Here is a 24,246-nt window from a genome sequence, read left to right on the forward strand (position 1 = left end):
ACTAATTTATTTATTTAAATTTAAAACAAAATTTTATTTACTGTTTTAACTTACAGGTGCAAATGAACAATATTTTTTGTGTTAATGCTTTTTCATCAAGAATAGCACAAGTAAACTAGTTCACAAATTTGATCCAAGTTTTTCTCTTCCGAGCAATGGCAAGTATCCATATCCATTCTAAAACCTTTTAGTGGTCATGGATACCTGCCCATGCTCTCACATTTACATCCAACTGAACACAGAAAAGTGTTAGAAAAAAAAATACTTAAGACAGGATCTCTTCATTTACAAGTCGCATGGTTTTCTTTGTAAACTGGTTCATTGGTGTTCCTCCACTGCAGCTCCACCTTGAAGAGAAAAATAGGATTTGTGTTTTCATTGCAAGTATTCTGGAAGTGTCAATATTTTTCTTAAACACAAACTACCAGTTAAGAAATGGATATCCTTTAGTAACGAATTGTAATATTTATTCAAAAACTTAAATCTACAATACTAAGTAAAATAATCGTATATATTGATTGTAGTTGCCTTCAAAATTTACTCCAAGGCCAGGTAAACTTGTGCTAGAACTACACATGCTGCCTGCAAGATTTGTGTCAATCTGATATACATGGCAGTTACAGTGTTAAGAACTACACCTTTATAAATACACCTGAATAAAATCCCATTTTGCATTGAGTTATATTGGATCAGTAATTTTACTGGTACACAAGTATGCCTACATCAGCCAATACTATCACCTGGTATCAAACCCTCGACCCCTTTAATAATATAGTGTGGAGATGCTTTTCAAAAACAATAAATAAATGCAATAAGGGGAAAAATAACTTTATAAAGAAATCAAATTTGACTGCAAAAAAATTCTCCCATAAATTAGCAGTATTCTAAATTTTTCTGAAAATTCCCCCAATCTCAAAATTTGTCGTATTTGGAAATTGGCACACACAGATAACTGATACTCAATTGGTATTGGTCAAATACAGGCATGGGAAAATTCATTGGGGTTATGTCGTTGCATACATTAGTTAAGAAAGTATTTAATTACATATTGACAGCTAAATGCTGTTTTGCCGTATGCCACTTTTAACCAGAAATGGGTTGATGATGTCAATGGATCATCACATTCTAAAGAAACCCACCTGGATCAACGTGGCCACTCTAGGACCATTATATAATAAAGTATAATTCACCTGTTTTCTTTATTTCAACCTTATGCATTACCACATCTCACCACCCACACGCCCAAATTCAATTCAATTAAACATTACATATACTATTTAAAATATTCAATTTAAGGTGCAGAGCTTACATTTGCCATTTCACATCCTGAGACTTGAAATAAATCTTCAAACACAAGTCACAAATCTTACGGAATATACTAATCTATGACTAATTGTATAAGAATTTCCAAACCAAATTTACCTAATCCAACTTCTTGCAATAATCTTCAGTCTGTCATATAGACTGTTCTGCAAAGGGCTCTAATAAAGTAAAAACAGATTTAGAGAATTCTGTTTTCTTTTTGATAAAAATGTAGGCTAAATTGTGAAAAAGTTACATCAGGGCTAGAGTTTAGAGGTTTGTAATGTCATATTTTCAAATTAGCTAAATTATTTTACATGGTATAGCAGCCAAAATACACATATTTACTGTTTCTTCTACAGGGTGTCCAAAAAGTCATGCAACCAAAACTTTGAACGTACATAATTTCGGTACAAAAAGTGATGAGACATGAATCTTCCACTGGGTATTAACTTTGTCCATGTGGATGTTTTTTAAACATTACAGTAGAAAATCATGCTGTACATGAATGTTGAGTGTTTACTGAACTGATAAAAGAATGATAAACTATTACACATTTTACACGTTACATACAATTTATGGGGTTAACTATGGAATATTCATGAAAAAGTATGTTATTTTAATTATGAGGTGTACTGGCAACATTGGTCATGTAAGAGGGCAGCACCAGGTGTGCGCTGCATCTGGCTATGTTGTTCCATCAGTGTCCAGATGAAAGACGAGATTTTAAATTTATTGTACAAAAAAGATATCATATACTCTGTCCCGGTATCTGTGGAGCGAGAACAAGTCAACTCACCCCAATCTCCCATAATTAACCCCATAAATCATCTGTGATGCGTAAAAAATTATTGTTCTTTTATGAATACTCACAGTGACCATCGATACACAGAAATTTTTCTAGCGATTCCACAGCTGTCTTTTTTATCCATGTTTATATTTTCACTTAGTTCAAAAACTTTGTACACATTAACAACTTTTTCCCATGCTGAACGTTGATGTACAGCATGATTTTGTAGTTTAATGTTTATGTTGATTTGGTGTTTTAAGTCCACTTTATGCACAGTAAGGCTAATGGACCTACAGTTTAAAGTGGGATCCAAACGACTATGAGCCTCCACCGGGTATCGAACCCGGGACCCCATTACAAGGCGACGATGATACCACTGCAGTTTAATGTTTAGAAAATATCCACATGAACAAAATTAATACCCAATGTAAGATTAATGTCCTTATCGCTTTTGTAAATTCAGACACTGATGGATTGTAATGAATACATTGACTTTCAATCGAATCGTTACAACACGGCAGTGTCCGTGACTACAAAAGTTACGTATAGTGAAAATCTCGGTTGCGTGACTTTTTGGATACCCTGCATTTGTTTTTGCCATACGTGAGTTTATGTACGTGCCTAACCAATGGCATAGTGGTAAGTAACTATGTTGTCTTGTAATCAATGGGTACAATTTTTATCCTCAGTCAAGAGAGATTGCAAAAAGATTTGGATTCAATTTTAAAACTAGGCCCAATCCTGATTAAACTATCTGAGGCTTTGAGTATAAAATTAACTTATTTTACTATTCATAATATGCATACAGAACTAAATGTGTATATACCCCGTTTAATACTTAAGATCAATATGCTACTACAGTACAAGGAAGATTTAGAACCCAAAGTAACTTATAATTGTGAGTACTGTTGTTGGAAAATAGCTGGATTTTTTATTGAATAATATAAAAGAATTAGCCTCCCTGATGACATAAAATAACAGGGAGTCTACTCTAAGACCCTGAAAAAATTTAAGTATAATTCCCGGTTTTCAAGGATAACTTTCCAAAAATTCAAGGTTACAGGCAATTTTTCTTCTATTTAAACCTTACTTATTACCGTGTTTAACCAAGCATTTTAAGGAATTGCTTATGATAACACACAACAATATTTAAGAAAATTTCAGTCAAATTTTGGTCATAAAGGAACTTGTAGCTTACAAGCTCCAAAAAGGTTAGCTTTGGTGCCTTCCCACGACTTGCTTAGTCTGCCAGATAGATTTTTCTGCAAAGAACATTAATAAAGTGTAGGGATTGGATGATTTCTGTTTTATTTTTCAATGCATCTTTATCCTTCCTTGATAATGATAAAAGCTGAACTGTGAAAACATGCCACAGGGCATTTATAAATAAATATGTATGGATTAATAAAAACTGCAATTTTTCACATCTACGGAGAAAAATTCTCACAGAATTCATGTATAATAATTCCAGGAGCCAATAATCACGCATAAATCCCAGAATCCAAGGAATTCCTAATGAGTAGCCACCCTGAATAAAGAAGTCACCTTGTAATCAACGGGTTCCAGGTTCAATCCCTAATGGAGACACAGTATTTCAGGTCTCATTTTAAGCTGTAGGTCCAATCCAAATTAGCACATCTGAGAATACAGTGGACTTACAACAAAATTTTACTGAAAGAAAGGCAGATCATCTATTTCAGTTCCTGTCTCAGTATGAGGGCCACCATGCACTAGGACAGTGCTTCTCAACTGCCGGGCTGTGGCCCAATACCAGGGCACACAATTTTATATTTGTCAACAAGCCTAGACATATACAATATGCCATAATTTATTTATTAATATTTATTTTCAAGGGTGCATATTAATGTATAAAGTTTAAAAATTAGAAAGGGGTAAAATTTTTGAGCAGGGCATCGACTTTTGTAAAATGAATTTACCACGTCGTGGTCTCTCAATAATTTACAACCACACTAGGTGGCCAAAATATGTCAAGATTTGCTCTGTGACCACGTTTACCAGCCATTACGTCAAATTATACACACTTGAAAGCCAGAATACTAATATTTTATACTAAAGGGATTTGATACTAGATTTTATATTTTAGATATAAAGAAAAAACACTATCATTGAGGGTACATTCGATAAGTGTGTTAAAAGATGTCACACTATATTTTTTTTCTTATTTCTTCTTATTCATGTGCATGTTTATTACTATCCGTGACAAAAATATTGAGCCCTCGGTTTGCATGCTTGTAAAATTGTACTCCATGGGAGGAGAAAAGTCAAATATTACCTCATTGGAAAGCTACAAGTGTCTGCTTTTAGACAAAAGCAAGAGAAAGTGATTCTAACTCTCTGTTTTCTATTCAGACAAAAATGTTCGTAAAAGTGTAGTTTTTCGGGTGTTTTTTTACATAAGTCGAATTCAATTGTGTGTAACTTCATGTAAAACAGTCGTAAAAATATGATTTTTTTCGTGACTGAGCCTTGTTTATGTGAAAATATCTCAGCCAAATGTAATGGTACTATCATCTGTGGAACAGTCACAATTAATGATTAATTATGATGTTGCAATCTCGGTAATTGTCAGCCCAATGTTCATGAAATGCATATCAAAATGATGGCCGAGGAATAAAAACCAAATTTTCATAACTCATTCTTGAACACTGTGTGAATTGAAAACAACAGAGAGAATTGTTTTTCTTCGCAACCGGTTCCCATGCAATTCACTTCATTGCTAAGATCGGATGTAGAGGAAGTGAACTTTGTTGCCACAGCATCACCGCTTGCCCTTTAAACTCTGCATCCAAGCAGCTTTGACTGGAAATGAGCCGAAACAATGTGTTGCGCAAAGGAAAGCATGCCGAAATTGTCTTTTGTCACTTCTGTGATTACGTTCCTGCCATGAATTATCGCCTGAACTCCCACATAGCCATAATAATTTTTACGTGCATTCTATTCAGGCAGTTGGTCTCTCACAAGTTCGCGTGTTTGTTCGTATTGAGTGATGGCGGTTCTGTGAAGTGATTTTTTTCTTGCATGAAAATGGCAAGACTGTAATATCATAGTGGTTGAAAAGAAATGATAGTCAGTGCGAAGAAATATTTCTACCAGGGGAAACGAATGGGTGCATCTCACGACATGAACCAAGGTGTCACATGCACGGTGGAGTGTTTGGGGGTTACGTCAGCACAGCAAAAAAGGTATGTAAAGAAAAAGGGAACGACAAAAATTTGCATTGATCCAATATTTTATTGAGCAAGTTTTTCCGAGGTGTGGTGAGAAGAACAATACATGACTTTTATTTTAATTATCCAGTTCAACAGAATCCATTATGAACAGTATTTTATACTTTTACTTTTCACTCATATTTATTGAAAATTTATTAACGTTTTCAGTCCTTTTGTCTCTCTTGAACCCACAACTCCTTACTTATTTCAATAGTTGCAGCTGTGGAACAGACCAATATATAAAAGCAATATTTCAAGTGGAATGTATAGCAACACGTTAAATGCTGAAACCACCACCACTACTCGACACGATGATTAAGTGAATTTTGCGAGATAAACACAATTTACATACGTACTTGCTAGAAATATATTTTAAAATGTTAGTTGACGTGAAGGCTTCAAATACGCAAATTTTTAAATACAATTTCTATGCGTTGCTATCGCTAGTACACACCTCGCTCTGCTTCCCTTTTCCTATGAAATCGCTGTACACACAGGTGCATTATTATTGTATACAGAGAAGACTGGATCTCTCATCGACTTCATTCAAATCGTCCTCATCGAACATTGTTGCACTCAATATATCTGTTTTAAATATGAGACATAAAATAATACTGGGAAAATTATTTTCTCTTTAAGTCGACTTTATGCACAGGTAGGCTAATCGGGACTGGACTTGCAGTTTAAAGTGGGATCCGAACCACTATGTACCTTTGCCGGGTACTGAAGGAGAGGATGTTCATATAATATATATATATATATATATAAAAAAAAAAAAAAAAAAAAAATATAATTAAAAACTGCAGAACAGCAGTATTGCATTTGCAATATGATAAATATTGCATTCATTATTTTATGCTGTGACAATACTTTGGATCGGCTCGATGGAACGCACTTGTGCGATTCTTGCAGCAAGCAGCAACGCTGTGGAAGTTGTCTGCTGCCCGCAGAGTCTGAGATTGGCCGCACCCTGCCACACGTCATGCACCCGGTTACCATATTAGGAGTGTGAAAGAATACTTAATATCTGGGACCATATTTGATGTACACACAAAAAACTTCTGGAATTTGATCAAATGCGTTACATCAACAGTTCTTTGCAATTTCATTGAATTTGTAATTATGAATTTCAAGTTTGCATGTTTCCCTAAAATGTCAATTTTTGAAGTATCTAGTAAAAGCATTTGATTTTTTCTACAGAGGTGCAAAAATAATCAAACTTCAAGTACACAAAATCTCAAGATTATACATACAGTTGATTATGAACTGTATGGTGTTATGTTCCCCGTTCGTGAAAATTGGAAAGAAAAGCTACTTTTCAGTGAATTTTTCATTATAGCAAAAAAAAACAAAGTTAAGAAAAAATTCAGATAACGCTTATTAAAAAGTAGATACTTGAAGCTTTCCAATAAGGTATAATTAACTTTTTTCCTCCCATGGAGTACAATTTTACAAGAACGTAAACAGAGGGCTCACTTTTTTGTCACGGATAGTAGTCAAATTCAAACAATAAAAATTATATTATACTATTAGATTCCATTTACAAAATATACACAAAACTACTCTAGATATTGAGAGTGTTTATACTACATAAAAATATTTAATAAGTGTACTGAAATATGAAGTTAACATTGGAGAAAAAGCATCCATTCAAAAAAGCCAGCCAGCATTTTGTTCTATAGCTAACGTCTAGTCATGAATTCCATGTTGATAATTTTCTTTTTACAGTAGAGAGATAAATTAAAGCTATGGAACAAGAAAAATGCAGCAAACTAATGTATTTTCATTGGTATGAAACATTTTGGGGGAAAAAGCCACGAACAAAAAAAGTTCCCCCCTCCCCCAAGCCATTTTTTTTCTGACCACTTCCAATTCTAATCAGGGCATTTATAAATGTATGAATTCATTTGGATTAATAGAAGTTGCAATTTTTCACGTCAACGGACAAAAATTCATGTAGAATTCGTACATTATATCTGGAGCCAATAATTCATGCATAATTCCCGGTGAGTAGCTGCCCTGTAGTCAAGTGGTGTGAATTATCAACAATAGGTTTGGTGGTTTGCACAAAGCAAAAGGTTCGTGCCAACTCTGCAGTGTTCTTAAAATCCACATCCATCAAACTTCAATCAGCTCTCCTGTAATTTGTTCAGATGGACATATGACAACATAGCATTCAGCTGCTGATATCTACACCACCCTAACTTCTCATATTGTCATACAGTAACCTCTAAAAATTGATGATCTAAATGTGTGGAACATTCTTCAGTCAAATTTACCAATATACCAACATAAAATGCAACACTGGTCTACAGTCAAAAGAAGGTTCAGACCTTAATTTTAATAATTTGTGGGTGCTGAGTCTGAATATGACAGTAAAAATCGTTACTTGGCTCTAGTTTTAAGATTTCTACATGTTTAAGTTTGAGTTTCGGTTTTAAGTCCACTTTATACACAGTAAGGTTAATCGGGACTGGATCTACAGTTTAAAGTGGGATCTGAACCACTTGTACCTCCACCACGTATTGAACCACAATGCCACGGGGAAGCCCCTTAAGCTTTGTAATGTGACTGAAAAATTATTGCTGTTTTATTTGCTTATTTATTTGTATGTTATGATGCAATTTTGCCTCTTGTTATCTGCAATAAGTTAGTGTTCAGGGGAACAAGTTGGAAGGACTTAAAATGTATGATATGTACATGTAAATTGTGATTCAACTGTATTTGTTAAGGTAATCATGCTTTATTATTGATATGTTCTGATTTGTATACACATGCAAAGTGTTGCTACTAGTTAAATCTTGGGTCCCACACATGACGTAAGCAGTGCGCAACAACAGTTTGTCAGTATATGAAAGGGAGTAACATTGACAAAATTTTTCGTCCTCGTGGATTGGAGGAAACCAAATATCACATATTCATGATGGAAGCAGTAAACGCGGTGTAAGGTATTATGAATGTGTTTTCACATTGTAGATTGGATAGTTGTTCCCCCCTCGAAGGCTCTCTGCCTTCATTCACTAAGAGTACGGTGCCTGAAACAGAGATGATAGAGCGTCGGAAACAAACAATGAAGCGACGTGCTAACCATCTCCCTTCCAGATGTCACACCCTTAGTGAATGAAGGCAGAGAGCTTTCAAAATTAATCGGGGGGGATCCAATCTTCAACGTGGAAACATGAAATTTTACGTACGTAAAGATCACATAATTGACTGCTATTTCAGATTACATTTTGGTGTTTTGTGGGATTCTCAAAAATGGTATGTGACACATTTGCAGTCTAATTATCCAGAAACTTATGCAAAATTGAAGTTTCATTTATTTTGTACCTAAAATATGTGCAAAAACAGTATTTTGTGATCACGGAACAGGCATCTGTAATTTTTCAATATTTTAAAACAAAACTCTGCAAACTGATGCTTCTTGATAGGAGCGGAATACTCAGCCACTAATATTAATATCTTGAACAGCTTTTTAATTGCTACAAATTTTTATCCATCGGTATGAGTTCAGCCCCAAACATGATACATCACTCGCATGGATCATAGTAGTGCATCAATTTCCTATACCCGAGACCTGTCTTCACATGTAAGTACAGTCAAACTTAGAGAGAGCACATTCATGTAACCACAGATTTGCAAAAACAAAAGTTCTGTTTTGAAATTCGGAAGTCAGAAACAAAGAACAACTAAGGCACACACAACTTAAACCACAAACTGTTGAGAAACTGAAGAAAATTTAAACGTAATTGTACATAAAAAATTTCAATTTCCCCAAGCTATAAGGCACTTCTATATCAAATAAAAAGCTCAGGCTTCATAAGCTGTAGCAGCCAAGTGCATCGCAAAATTCAGACGTCGATAGGTTGACTAAATCAACTTATGGATGCAATTGCGATCATTAAAAACATAGTAGCTTTATTCTTTGTTAGTTGGGAAAACACTAACCAGTGTACAAGGGTTGTTCAAGGTTGACCAAGACTTCCGTGCATAAAATATTAATGAATCAATGTAGCGCTGCATTACTTTGGCAGGACAGACCATGATTCCTTGCTAGTAACCATGATCCTTTGCAACGCATTTGGCGCATGCGCAGTAGTGTAAACAAATATGGCGGCAAGTAGTGTATCTGTTGCTGTGGAACAGCGGTGAAATTTCTCGTGAAGGTGAAACCTGCTGAAATTTGGCGTAGAGTGCAAGCACAGTATGGTGGACAAACACTGTCACTGGCAAGAGTGTAGGAATGGTGTCAACAGTTCAGTGAAGGGCATTCATTACTTCACCCCAGAGACCAAACGAAGCAACATGGAGTGCAGCATTACGGTAAGATTTTGGGAACTGTCTTCTGGGACATGAACAGTGTTACCCATGTGGATTTTTTTTGGAGAAGGGTGCTACAATTAATGCCCAGTATTACTCAACACTGCTTCACGGTGCTGTACGTGGGGCCGTTCAAAAGACAAGACCTGGAATGTTGTCGAAACATGTCATTTTTCTCCATGACAATGCCAGGCCACACACGGCCCATTTGAGTCAAACAACACTGGCCAACTTGCACTGGGAGGTTTTACCTCACAGTCCTTACATTACAGATTTAGCCCCCAGTGATTTCCACTTGTTTGGGGCTCTTAAAGAGCATTTGGGCAGGTCGCACTTCCAGACCGATGAGGAACTCAAGAATGCTGTCCTACAGTGGTTACGACACCAACCTACTTCTTTCTACGCCAAAGGCATCAAGGAACTAACACAACGATGGCAACGGTGTCTGGATTTTCAGGGGGAATACTATGAAAAACTGACAGTTTGGTGCTTCTATGTATGTACTTTTCCTGGCTAGAAATAAAAGTCTTGATCAACCTTGAACGACCCTTGTAAATATGTATTAGGAACTGCATCACACTGTTTTATGATAGTGTACAGAAAAAAAATGCTTTGAAAGCAACAAAAGGGAAGTAATGGTGGGTACATTATGCATTTACGTACTTTTTCCTTTGATTATGATGCCAAATATTACAAAATGGGAGTCATATGACTCCAGATTTTATTAACAAGGTGCAAAAAAACACTGAATTCATGAACATTTTACAGCAAAATTCTGATAAACTGATGTGTATAATTAAAGTGTAAATACTTACATATTAATATAATGAATATTTTTTCATTGTTACAATTTTCCGACTTCGATATTGATATCAGAGAGAATTGGAAATAATATCGACATGAGTTCAGTGTCTGATTCCCACCCCCTTTTCAAAGAATCTAGGGCCTTTCCAATGGTGTAGTGGTAGTGTCGACGCTTTGTAATCCTAGATTCAATACCTGGCAGTGGTACATAGTCGCTCGAATCCCACTTGAACCTATAGGTCCAGTCCTGATTTGCCTATCTGTGCATAAAGTGGACCCAGCAAAAAAATTTGAAACAAAGGCATGAAAAGCATTGAAATATGATAATACTACTTACTTGTGAATTACTCAATTGTCAAACTCTTGAATCCAATTTCCTAGCCCTTTATCATCGAAAGTCCACATCTTCTTCTACGAGAACAGGATGTTGGTTGCTCGTCCTAATGTCTCCATCAAACCAGCTTCTGTGTGAAGGGTCCAGCGGGAGCCAACAGAAGAAATATGCTGAAAAACAGAAAATGTTTGTTTCCCCTGCATGTTGCAAATTTAACATTTTTGCTTAAAGTAAAATAACAGAATGCTAGGAAGGACATCATTGTTATATACACGGATACCTGTCTGTATACATGTCACACAGACTGGATCCCAAAAGAACATTCTTCAGGCAGCTTCTCCTAAGTGCAGAAATAAATCTTCCTGATTTTGGCAGGGTTCGCCAAGGTGGGCCCAACCCAAAAAAAAAACATTGGGTTGGGCCCACTTGTAAAAAACATTTTAAAACCCAGTTGGTTTTTTCATTAATGCATTTGGTATTTCAATGATTTCTGAAATGAAGGAATGCCATAGAGGTGTATACTAATGAAGATTGCATTTTAGATTCTTAGAATGCGATCACGACTGTCATTATAACTCAAGATTAATTTTGCTATCTAAAATGCACAACACTTGTAATATTGATATGAAGTAGAACAAAATATCAGAGCTCAGTACACCAATAGAAACGTTTAATCTTTATTAAGAAATTACATAGGTCTATATTAAGCTGTAAATAAAAGTCACTGAACTCAGATCTGAAGTCAGTTTCTCTGTAACTACTATCGTTGAGGCGCTAGCGTGAATTGTTAAATGAAGAAAGCTACGCAAATGAAAATATGTTGCTTTCAGTCGCCATATGAAATATATTCTAATAAATAAAAGTCACTGAACTCAGATCTGAAGTCAGTTTCTCTGTAACTACTATCGTTGAGGCGCTAGCGTGAATTGTTAAATGAAGAAAGCTACGCAAATGAAAATATGTTGCTTTCAGTCGCCATATGAAATATATTCTAATAAATAAAAGTCACTGAACTCAGATCTGAAGTCAGTTTCTATCGATCTACTATCGAGGAATACTATGTATACTATATACACACTATCACTGTTTTATTATGCTTGTGACTGAATAGTACACACCTGCAATTGATCTCTTGATGCTTCTGACAAAAGTCGTAATTGATACAACATCTGCTAATATCAATTCAAACATACAAACTTGCTATCCACAGAGGCAACCAGGAAATGATAAGAGAATAAAGGATAAAAAATAAACATTACTATGGTTTATAGTGGAGCCCAAGTTAAGAGTTCAGTATGGGCTCTTATGAGCTTTTACTTTTGAGATCTGTCAGAAACAAAAGTCGTTAACATTCGAAGAGACAATAATAAATAAGCAAAAACCAGAGGACATGTAAGGCTTTGAAGGTCTACACCTTGTTTCATAATTTGGACCATCCAAAAAAAGACATTTTCCTTTTTTGAGTTCACCGCGATTTGGGGAGTTCAAAATAACAGCCGTTCGACGGTTGCCGCTTGCTGCAAACACATGTTGGGAAGACTGACAGGGGCGGGGAATGTTCAGGCAAAAGTTCATGAATAGGCTTCCGTCCGGGGTCAAGTGGTTTGTTGTTTGCGTGTGAGCTTTCTCATTTTGGGTATTTCTTGAAAAAAGGTATTATTATAATTATTCTACAACAGCAAAATGGCAAGGGGTGGTATTATTAATCATAAAAGTGTCCAGAGTCTTACAAGTAAAGAGGGACAAATTGTAATAAATAATATTGTAGGTAAAGCAGAAAAATCCTGGTAAAAGTGTTAGTTGGACTGCAAGCGAAACCGCTGAAACGACTGGAATTTCGTTCAAAACGGTTTTGCAACGCCAAACGAGGAGCAAAATGCCAAAAAACAACAAGTACACAAAATGCAACGTCTTCGAATACAACTTTTATATGAGGTGATGTGCGGCAAAAAGTCCCAAGCACATTGTATACATTGGCGGATTTTTCGGGAGGAGGTTCAATTGCCCCTCCCAAAATGATGACTAAGTATTATGATAGTATTAAAAGAACAAAAAAATGATCGAGCCGTTTTCCCTAGATAGTTAAAAGAATGTCAGTCTCCTTCTTTTTGTAATTATTCTTCATACAAATACAACAGAACTCCTTTTATTTCACACCTCTACTAATAATTGATTGATTGAGTTTTAGGTCCACTTTTATGCACAGATAGGTTAATTGGGACTGAACCTACAGTTTTATGTGAGATACGAACCACTATGTGCCTCCAGCAGGTATCGAACCCTGGATCCCTTGATTATAATGCAGCGACGGAAATTCTACTAATGCTATCCCCTTAGAATCAAAGGGCCCTGGGTTCGTTTCCTGGTGAAGGTTCAGTCCCGATTAGTTCATCTGACCTCAAATTAGACCTAGAACGAACCCTTGTAATTGTATTGATGTGAATGACGTGGTGTGTCCAATGGGGGTATGTGCTGGTCATAACTCCTTTTGGATAAGTATTCCTAGAAGAAGAGGGTCAACGGCAGGAGAAGGTGGCATATGAGAACCGGCTACTAAAAAGTATACGTACCACCTCTCCCCCCTCTTCGAAAACACTGGGCACACCACTGATATAAGGGCACTTTTTGATGTGTTGAATAAGTTGCAATAAACACATACAATAAAGACACAACAAGACTTTCAAGTGGTTTGCGAGCACCTACAGGTCGGGGGGAGAGATTTGCTTTGGTGCATGCCAGTAATGAACACGGTTTTGTCTGAAACGAGAAAGTGTGCCGAGAAATGTGAGACAGGCTCCCCGATGGCACAGTGGTAACGTCCTGACCTCGTAATCAAGGGGTCCCGGGTTTGATACCCGGTGGAGGCATATAGTGGTTCGGATCCCAGTTTGAACTGTAGGTCCAGTCCCGATTAGCCTTTCTGTGCAAAAAGTGGACTTAAAAGAAAAAGCATGGCCAACGTACACGATAAAATGGACAGCAAGACGCATGACAAGTTTATTCGGGAACAGTTATTTGGAAATCTCCCTCCATGGACCGTCATTACTCTGTACCACAGCCGCATGAAAGAAGACCTTCCCATCCAATCATGGAGGAAGGATTTCCATTCTTGTAATGAACAGTACCCGTTCCGTTGATCACTACCTTTTGTTGCGGCGTGTACTACAGCAGACATTCGATTCACGCCGGAGCCTTCTTCTACTGCTCACCATGTGGCAACACTGTCGCCATAAGCCCCATACTGAACTCTTTTTAAGTTGGGCTCACCAATAGCAGTTTGTTGTGGTCTGCTAGTTTGTGTGCCGGGCAGAGAAGTGCAGTGGGTAGGTTGAGCGGCAATTATAAATGTGAATTATATTACATGTATTCACATTTTATTTATAAAAGCTCAACAAAACCCTATTAAACCTACCTGGGCCCAGGTGGGTTCGTTTTTTTTTCAAACCCTGGATTTTGGATTGTGTAATCCCAGTAATAATAATAAACATTTTTCAACTTGTAAATGTCATAATTTTCAGGCATCAGTATCGGTCTAGTCCTAGTTTGGAGCAAAAGGTTGTGGAAAAACTACAGCAATTGAACCCCAAAAATAACACGTCAGGCAATGAAAGAAGTCACTTGCACATCACACTACAACACCAGGGGTGCCAGGTTCAAATCCTGGACAGAGCATGGGTGTTCTTTGTGAGTGTCCTTTCATCATATCATCAATCATCCTTGTCTTCGCATTTATCCAAAAGTAGCAGAAAAGCAATGCAAAATAAACCAAACCAAGTAATGAATAACCTCTCAAAAATTGATACTTTTTGAGTCTATAATTCACAAATTAGTTTATGAATTATCATAATTACAAATATAATGCTAAGAGGGCCAAATTTGACTTGAGGTACTTGCTTGTTACGATCCATATGGGTGGTTAAGCATTGTAGTAATCAATAGTTTGCATGTCTGGAAATTCCCCTTAACCATAAACCTGACTTGTAGAATCTACATGTAAGCTTAGAGAGATTGGCAAAATCATTCTATGAAATAATAATAGTAAAAAGTAAAAAACCTAAGTAATGAGAAGACCTATGACAAAAGAATTACACTATCAGAACCCAGTCCAATAATTCTCACATTTTATTGTATTGAAACATGGTCATCCTGTCGCTAGGACATCTATCTGCCAGGCAGGATACTTTGGCTCAGTTTTTTAAATGACTTTTATTTCACTTTGTTCTTCTGGCACTTCTGGCTGATCGTGAAGATTGGTATGAAAAGTGATAAGATGAAAATAATGAAATAAACGCACTGCAATGTTCATTTCTCATGTTTTTGAAAGATGCAAATTCTCAGGTTCCCGAACCTGTTGTATCTTTTACTGATCATATTTTTTATGATTACACGTTTGCCTAAAAATTTTATTATATTTATTATGTATTACTTTTTTTTTAAAGTTAGAATTTATTATTGAAGTCCGATTGTATTTTATGTAAGGTTTATTAGTCTTTTATTTTGCTTGCACCTTCCAAAGTTGTCGTTATTATACGATCATGGAAGTGTTCGAGTTTTGCAGCCGTGCGCTGACAGCATGACAATTTTCCTTTTCCCCGCCCTGCTTACGACCTCATTTCAGAGTCCTTGACATTCTTTTGACTCTTGTAGCTCTTACTAAACTTTGTTCGTAGTAATTTAAAGTTTTATCAACATTAACGCGTCATGCAGCGACTCAGCGCTCCATTTCCTTCTTACTTCCCTCCTCCCGTCGTATTTTTAGCGTCCAAGCGGGATAATTTTTTTTTTCCTCGTTGCTCAATGCGATGATTCTTTTGCCCGCTATTCCGACGGCACCTGAACCTTGCCGCCAGCCAGCAAGCTTTCCTCGCTGTCGTTGAGAAGAACTCAGCTCAGTTGATTCAAGCGACCACGAAAATGCAACTTTGCAAGAATTTTGAATATCTGTTGTCAACGCATTCCTTTCTCCGCGCTGAAGCCTTTTCGAGTACTTTTAGCACAGCAAAGAATTAACATGGAGACGACAACGAAAACTTTAGACTATGCATATATTTTTTTTTTGATCCAGTGGCGTTCGCTCATAAAATTTTCAAGGAGCCAGTTTAGTTAAGGATATAGCCATCAGAAATTGTTTTCACGATATAATTTCATATCATCAATGTTAGGGTTATTTCTGTTTTACATAGATCTAATTTTGCCATAAACGTCGCATTTATGCACTTAAGACTAATCACGACCATTAATTTTAACAAAGAAACAACAAGATAAGATTTTCTTTGAGTTGATTTTGTAATATATTTATTTTAGTAATTTTTTTTTGGCAAACCGACTCACATTTGATTTGAATCAGGATAAAGCCAAATGAAATTTAGATAGAAATCAGGGAAAATTTTATAAAAGGGCAATTTTAGCATTTTATGCACTTAGATTAATCAAAATTTCCAGCAACATGCCCCGGGCTAGCCTCGGCGATTAGCACATTCATGTGCGGCAAAAGTCACCACTGCACCGTTAACCTTTCCAAATTTTAACAGTGTGGACTACAACAAATAAGATCCTTAGGAAAATCTTTGGACCTAAAATGGATGAGGAGACATTTGAGTGGAGAAGGTTACATAATTTAGAACTACATAATTTGTATTCATGTCCAGATATTATTAGAATAATTAAATCAAGAAGACTTAGGTGGGCAGGCCATGTGGCACGAATGGGAGAGGAAAGAGGAGTTTACAGGATTGTTGTTGGGAAACTTGATGGTAAGAGACCTGTAGGAAGGCCAAGACGAAGATGGAGGGACAACGTTGAGATAGACCTAAGGGAAATCGGTAGGGATGGAAAAGAGTATATAGATCTTGCTCAAGATAGGGAAAGATGGAAGGCCTGTGTTGCTGCAGCCATGAACCTTCGGGTTTAAGAAGGCTAGGAAGTTAGTTAGTGGACTACAACAAATGCTATAATTTAAAAATTTGTTATTAGGAAATTTTCTTCACTTACCTTACTTCACTTACTCTTCCTCAAAGACCCCCCCCAATTCCTGCAGCTGAGGAATAACTCCCCCAGCCACAAGAAATCATCCTTCGTTGAGTCCAGCTCTTGTTGTAGGTGGGCTAATCTCCTCCGGTAGTTAGGAGGGCAGGATGTTATACCTTTTTCTTGCTTCTCCACCTCTTCCCAATATTCTTTTACTAATAATTCAAACTCCCTCAGGGTGCAGATTTTCCAGGTACTTGCACTGACGCTGAGCAAGTTTTCAGCGGGAAATTTGAAATTCTGCATCCTTCTAAATGAAATTTTATATTTCCGAGACTAAGAACATTAGAGGTACAAATGATACCTTGTTTTGTTCAGTATACTTTGTGCTATAATCCTGAAGGAAGGAAAAAAAATCCGTAATCAGTTACAAGAAAAAAGGAAAAATAACTATTTTCTACACAAAATTTGAAATTCCAACCCTTTGTTGGCAGCTGGAGTGTTTTGACTTTCTTTCCCTGTTGACTCCCCCCCAGCTTTTTGCACCAGGAATGTCATAAGGTTGTACTTCTATTGCCAAATCTGTGTTTTGAAACACCAAAATTGAGAAAGAAGCGATGTTTTTGAAACCAATGAAAATAAATCACCAAAAAAAAAATCAATTTTTCGGACATCTCCCCTTCCCAAACAGTAACAATGACAATAAACTTTACTAATTGTTAATTACATACCTCTAGACTCATGCAAAACTCAAAAGATGTATGTCCGATCATTATGCAAGTTACAGTATGTTAAAAAAGTAACACACTACAAGGAAAAGCTGCTTGTGACACAGGTGTCACGGCCCATCCTTTCCTTTACGGGTCAAAAACTGTTTCCCGTGTGTAAAAGTTTCATGAACAGGTGGAGGCCATGTTACCAACAATTTAAATTACTAGTTTGAAAGGACAATGAAAGTATAATTTGCAGAAAAGTGTTCTAAAATAAAAGCATGAATTTTGAAATGAAAGAACCAATCAAATTCATCATGTATTGTTTGCTAACGAAGGCACTGCACTGGTCAATGAAGTCAGAATATGAGTTTCTCAGGCATCTGCAAAAAGGTAATCATCAGTTCCAAAGCCGTACAAATCTTCCAGCACCAATGCATCAGGATTTGTATTACCTTAGGTCAAACTATTTTGATGAAACAAACATACTTTATTGTCTGATTTCTTTATAATGAGCTTATAAACTGGAACCTTGACTGATACAGTTCACTGTTCACCCAGATTTTACATTTTCCCACATTATACATTCAATCTTTATAGTCCCAACATTGCAAAATGCTGTAAAACTTTCCTCAATTTTACATTTTCCCGTATTTTAATTTGGGTTCCCTGAAAAACGTAAAATCGAGGTTCCACTGTAATTAAGTGTCATTTGGTTACCAATGCATATACAGTGCTTGTCACGGTTGAGTTGTACGTGGGGCGGAGGCTAGCGCGAATCTGCTGGCATTTACAGGGTGTCTACCAAAATGACAAACACAAAATTCTTGACTTTTTCTTCATCTTTTCCCCGCTTTTCTTAACATTTAATTAAATGCCCCCTATTTAGGTATAGTTGCAAAATTAAGAAAAAAGATAATTTTATCCAATAAAAAAACTTTACAGAAGGGCAGTTAGAATGAAAACTGAAGCTGTACTTTAACAAAAGATTTAGATTTAATTTAATTATTAGAACATGTAAAAATTAATGCTTCGGACTTCAACCTGGATGGTGAATGGCCACTTTACTTTATTTAATATTTTTACAAAACTTCACGCATAGAAGAATGTAATTCTTAAGAACCAAAGTGAACAAATCTTAACCACAACTCAATAAAATTTTAAATTATCCAAATGTTCAATTTTATCAAATCCCAGTACAGGTATATAACAATGTAAAGTCACTATCCTGCAAATAGCAAAAATTCTTGACCAAACGTGCTCTTACTGCCCAGCATGCTAGCCACCGTGAATAGCACTGTACATACATAAAATAAAATTCAAGTATAATTCCAGTATTTCAAGTAAAATAAAATGATTACTCATTATGAACACGGTCAGGAACCATTCATGCAACCAGAAAAAAACGTTATCTCCAGGGTACATTAAAGAAACTAACCTTAAACATAGATGGGGAAACCATATCTTGCACTCAATGCAGAAACACCATCATCTCTGTGCAGCATGAAGTATTGAAGCTTCCTGCATCTGGAAAAAAAGATCAATTAAGATAAAAAGATAAAGATGGGCTTTTCGGGTATTTTCAGATAAAATACCCAAAAACCCAGGCAAAACTGTTTTTTTTTAGGTTATGTTTAAAAATATATAAGGTAACACTTTACTTTCTTCAAATTTACAGGAGAAAGTACTTACGCAAATCATTTTTTGTAGCGTTGTTGATGTTCGGGAATGTAGTTTTGATCCATTTTAATGCGAATGCATGTGGTTTTGTACGAACATCTATTTCTGATGCGCTATTGCTGCTGCCGCCATTTGCTTTCTGCACGAGAGCACAATACGCGCTATTGCTGCTGCTACAACATGATGTGTCGAGGATGCGTCGTGAAGTTGTTGCCGGGTGTGGAAGATGCCGTGGAATTTGTAATTCCGATGTTGTCCGTATATGCTAAATTGAACGAAAGGAGTGCTAATGGAACCTAACCTAACCTAGTAGGCATACCTCGTCCCCGTGATGGTTCGTGGGGCTATCGTATGTAAGAAATAGACCATTATTTTCGTTAGAAATCCATTATTTCACCTAAAGAAATGTTCTGCAACGCAGAATAGTACGTTATCAGTATAAAAAATTGCGAAATAAATCATTGATAGGTGTCTCCGGTATAGTAAAGTAGTACCATATATAATTTAAATATGAAATACATTTTTCCCCTGGTAGTAATGTATCGTAACATTCAGTTTGTATTGTTTTAGGTGACTCAATCAAAAACTATTTAAAATTTCTGTTAACATATTCGGTAAATGTCTGTTATATCGGAGACACATTTCTTCATTTTTACAGAAGAAACTATTTACGGAAATGAGTTTCTGTAGTATTTTGAAAGTTCGTGGAGGTATTTTCTCACCGTAGAATGCTGCACAACAAGAAATAAGCACTTTTGATATAATAAACTTGCATTTTGTGCAAAGCAACATTATGCCATTGTTTCCATTATGTACCTGCAGATGGCGTGAGCGTCGAAAGTTATGCGGTCTCGTCAGTGTTTCCAAACGTGCCTTTTTTTTAACTATGCTTACCTAACCTTGCTGTAAATGGTTTTTGGGGCTATCCGTCAATGGTTTGTGATGACATAATGAACACGAAAGTAGGTATTTTTCGGTTAAGAAGGTTGAAACACTGCATAACCACTCCAATTCGACAAAACACAAGCACGACGCGCGATGATCCACAGCTGTGCGTGCCATATTGTATGTTCCGCAACAGAAGAAAGGACCCAAAGGAATTAGTCGTAATGTGAAAAATTGAAGTTATTTTCGTGTAAAAAGCATAATAGCACCTTCAACTATGTTCCACAATACACAATTGGTAAGTACGAACCATTTAAAACTGAAAATATCCGATAGAAATTTGTCTCCGATATAACAGACATTTAGGCTACCACATATTCTGTTCTTGATTTGTGATCATTCCCTGAAAACATATTTTGGTGTAACCAGTGTTTTTTTTTCCCCTGGTAGTACACAATGGTACTTATTATGGCCCCTTATTATAGGTGAGAATAAAACTATAAACATTTTATTTTAACAAGAGAAATGCATATGTGTTTGTATGTATATACACTTGGATGCATCATCATTTATGAACATAATACAATTTTGAGTAGTTGATGATGAACACATCAACAAACTAACACAGAAGCATAGCAAATCAACTTAAATAGTGTCGCAACGTTTCTTCGCAGAAAAAAGCAATAACAGTATTTTTTTTACAGTGAGACTTTTAATTTTATCAATCAGGTTTGCTACCTTCTTCCAACTGCAACGATACTCAAATTTAAGCATGTTAAAGTAGCACATTTTAGTAAATAATAATAGTGAATGTCCTGCACCTTGGCCATGCTTTTGTCTCCAGCTCTCGGACAAATGGAAGTTCGAGTTTCCTCGGGGGAATGTAATAACTTCTGTTATTACGAAACACAAAATATCCGATTTTAAAGTGTCTCCGATATAACGAACTGATACCAAGAAAATACCTCGACGAACGTTAGAAACCTTAGAGAAACTCATTTCCGTAAGTAGTTTCTTCTGTAAAATTGAAGAAATGTGTCTCCAATATACCGAACTTGGTAAAACTGTCAAAGCCGGGAATTGGCTGTAACTCATTTATTCTGTAATTGTTGACATTCGCACTTACTTATTTTGCATTGCGAAAGATTGTTTAACAAGCGATTTCACTTTTTTTTTTTAACGAAATTAGTATCAATTGTCGACAATTCGAGTAATTATTGTTCGTTCCTTTCTCGCTTCCTGAACATGCAAAATGGCGGGCAAATCTTGACTAGCGTTGTGTTTCAAACAGCAAAGCAGTGTTTCAACCTTCTTAACAGAAAAATTACCGCATAGCCCCGAAAACCATTCACGCATAGCCCCAAAAACCATTCGGTACTACTTTACTATACCGGAGACACCTATCAATGATTTATTTTGCAATTTTTTACATTGCTAACGTACTATTCTGCATTGCGGAACATTTCTTTAGGTGAAATAATGAATTTCTAATGAAAAATACCTAAATTTAAAAAAAAAATTAAAAACATTTCACGAAATTTTTAAACCAAAAAAGTTGAATTTTTGACAGAGTAATTATTAAACCATTGACGTTAGTTCCAAAAACCATTGACGTTAGCCCCACAAACCATCCACGGGTAGCCACAAAAACCATTGACATTAGCCCAAAAATCCACGATAGCCCCACGAACCATCACGGGGAAGAGGTATGCCTACTAGGTTAGGTTAGGCCTGTTAGGTTAGGTTCCATTAGCACTCGTAAGTAAGTACTCGTAAATGTAAGGAATAGACATTATCTTAGTTAGAAATGCATTATTTCACCTTAGGAAATGTTCCGCATTCCAAATAGTACGTTAGCAATGTAAAAAATATGATTTATAGGTGTTTCCCTTATTCTATAATAGTACCGCACTTTCTCCTGTAAATTTGAAGAAATCCGATTCCCGGCTTTGACAGTTTTATCCCGAACTTTTACCCAAAATTGAAAGTGTGCTGTTGTTCTTCACTATTTCTATACCTCATTCTGTCATATATCCTTACAAATCTTGCATTATTAGTGGACGCGTTTATGCATTATTAATTTACATTAATTGTCTCATTCGGGTCATCTTGCAATAATAATAACTAAACTTCAATACAATCAAGAATTCGAGATATCCAGGGAAATTCCTTAGTTTTCACTCTGCTCAGTCGTTGAGAAATAACTCTCATCACATTCAGAGATCATCATGGAGTTACACGCAATTAAATCACCAGTTCCTCTTCCCAAGACTAGCAAATATTTCGCAGAATAAATAATTCAGAATAAATAATTCTGCTTCTTCTTCTTCTTCTTCTTCATGCCCCTCACCGCTTGAATGGTAGCAGCATAGACATACTACTACAAGATGTTACAGCTGCGGGTTAAAAATGGTTGACAGTATGGCGGCACTGGAAGGTCGTTTCCTCGCGACCACCGACGGCAGCACCGTCGGGCAGAAAAACAGAAGACGAACGCTATGCGCAAGGACTCGCGGATTGCTCGAAACGACAAAACACTATCGTGTTCCGTACCATTCGCGTTCCGATACTTTCTAACCGCGTTCAGCCGATTTGCGCGTTTAATAAATTATACGCGCAAATTGACTAAACGTAGTTAGAAGTGGCGGAAATTAATTATATGCAATGCTTTCGTTTAAGTACAAACTTTTCGCATTAAAATTGATTTCTATCACAAAAATAAAAGTATACGAAAAGTATATGGAAAACGTACTATTACCAAAACGTCCTGAAATTGCACTCTTACTTTAAGCGGAAATATATAATTTCCTCTAAAGGCATTTTTAAAAACATTCATCATCATACGAAAATGACAGTCTTAAAATAGGTGACTTTTTTTTCTTGGGTGGAGAAATGGAATGAAATAAGTATACAATAATTCAGAACGATTTATGTCATGCTAATCCATATTTGCAAAAAAAAAAAAAAAAAAAAAAAAAAAAACTGACATCCTTCCGCTATACAGGATTGTATTGCAAGATATTACACCGATCAATAAAACATTTTGTTTACCACATATTAAAACGAAAAAAATAACTGCCTACAGCAACTACGCTCCATTCGATAATAAAAATTTCAATACTGTCAGGGATCAGTTCACATACCTTATGGCCATGGACGTCCGAAAGGGGGGAGGGGCACGCCCTTCCCCCTGGATAATGAATGTCTGACAAAAGGTATATATTTCACACATAATTTCATTTGTCAGTAATTTATGTTAATTATTATAAGGGCGTTGAAGAACATGATAATTTCAGACTGAAGCAGTGTTTTTTGAAGGGACATCACTATTATGGGGGAAAATATGACTCCTTTGCCCCCTGGAAAAAAAAAATTGCCTTACTTGCCCCTCCCTGGAAAAAATCCTGTGGACGCCCATGCTTATGGCACTGATTAGAAATAGGTTAGTCTGCACAGAAACAATATAATAATTACCAAGAGAATGCTCGGAAGTTTTCTCAAAAAATCAAATAAATAAAAAGTACTAGGTTGAATGCTACGAAAAGGTTCAGCCTTTTAACACAAATTTACTGTCATGACACTGACCATTAAGTTGAAGTGAAATTTCATACCTTATTGTAGCAAGTGCAGCAGCACCTACTATACATATATGCTTTTTACACTGAAAGAAAAGTATGAAAATATACTTTGGAAAATTAATAGTTGTTTCTTGAAGACTTCTTTCAGCATTTAAAGCAATTGAAAGAATGAAAACCCCTAATATTGAAAATTAATATTTCTACTTTAAAAAAACAGAAAATATTAACAAAAATAATATCTACACACACACACATATATATATATATAAAATGATATCTACAATATCTCTCACATAAAACAGCTTATTTAAAAACCAAATACTCATCATTTACTAAATAGCTGAACATGAATGAAGAAATGTTGATTTATTTCCCTCCACGATGAACTTTGTGCCAGCTGATACGAGACTTAAACAGAGAAGTGCCATATTTATTACACTTCCCACGTCCAAGTCCCATACCGGACTTTGCATTTGTATCTCTTCTATCTTGATGTGTGCATACAACACGCACACAGGTGGATAATTCCTAGAAATTAAATAAATGCTCTACAGTGCCGTACAGTAGGATTCATTTTCTTGCATTTTCATCTTCAAATACTATGTACTGGGAATTGCCCAATGGGTAACATAGTTTCCCTGGTGAC

The 24,246-nt window shown here is 36.1% G+C and overlaps 1 long non-coding RNA gene across 1 annotated transcript; it reads right to left on the minus strand.

Annotated features, from left to right (window-relative positions):
- Nucleotides 1-3: 3 nt before the first annotated feature.
- Nucleotides 4-22,352, minus strand: LOC145996463 (uncharacterized). The gene is made up of 5 exons (XR_014442776.1): nt 22,040-22,352; nt 18,896-18,984; nt 16,772-17,144; nt 10,784-10,950; nt 4-347 (listed from the first exon to the last, which is right to left on the minus strand). It is a non-coding gene; the product is annotated as an uncharacterized LOC145996463 (long non-coding RNA).
- Nucleotides 22,353-24,246: the final 1,894 nt, after the last annotated feature.

This window comes from Lepisma saccharinum, chromosome 12 (genome assembly GCF_977018435.1).
Source record: "Lepisma saccharinum chromosome 12, izLepSacc3.1, whole genome shotgun sequence".
NCBI classification, from domain to species: Eukaryota; Metazoa; Arthropoda; class Insecta; order Zygentoma; family Lepismatidae; genus Lepisma; species Lepisma saccharinum.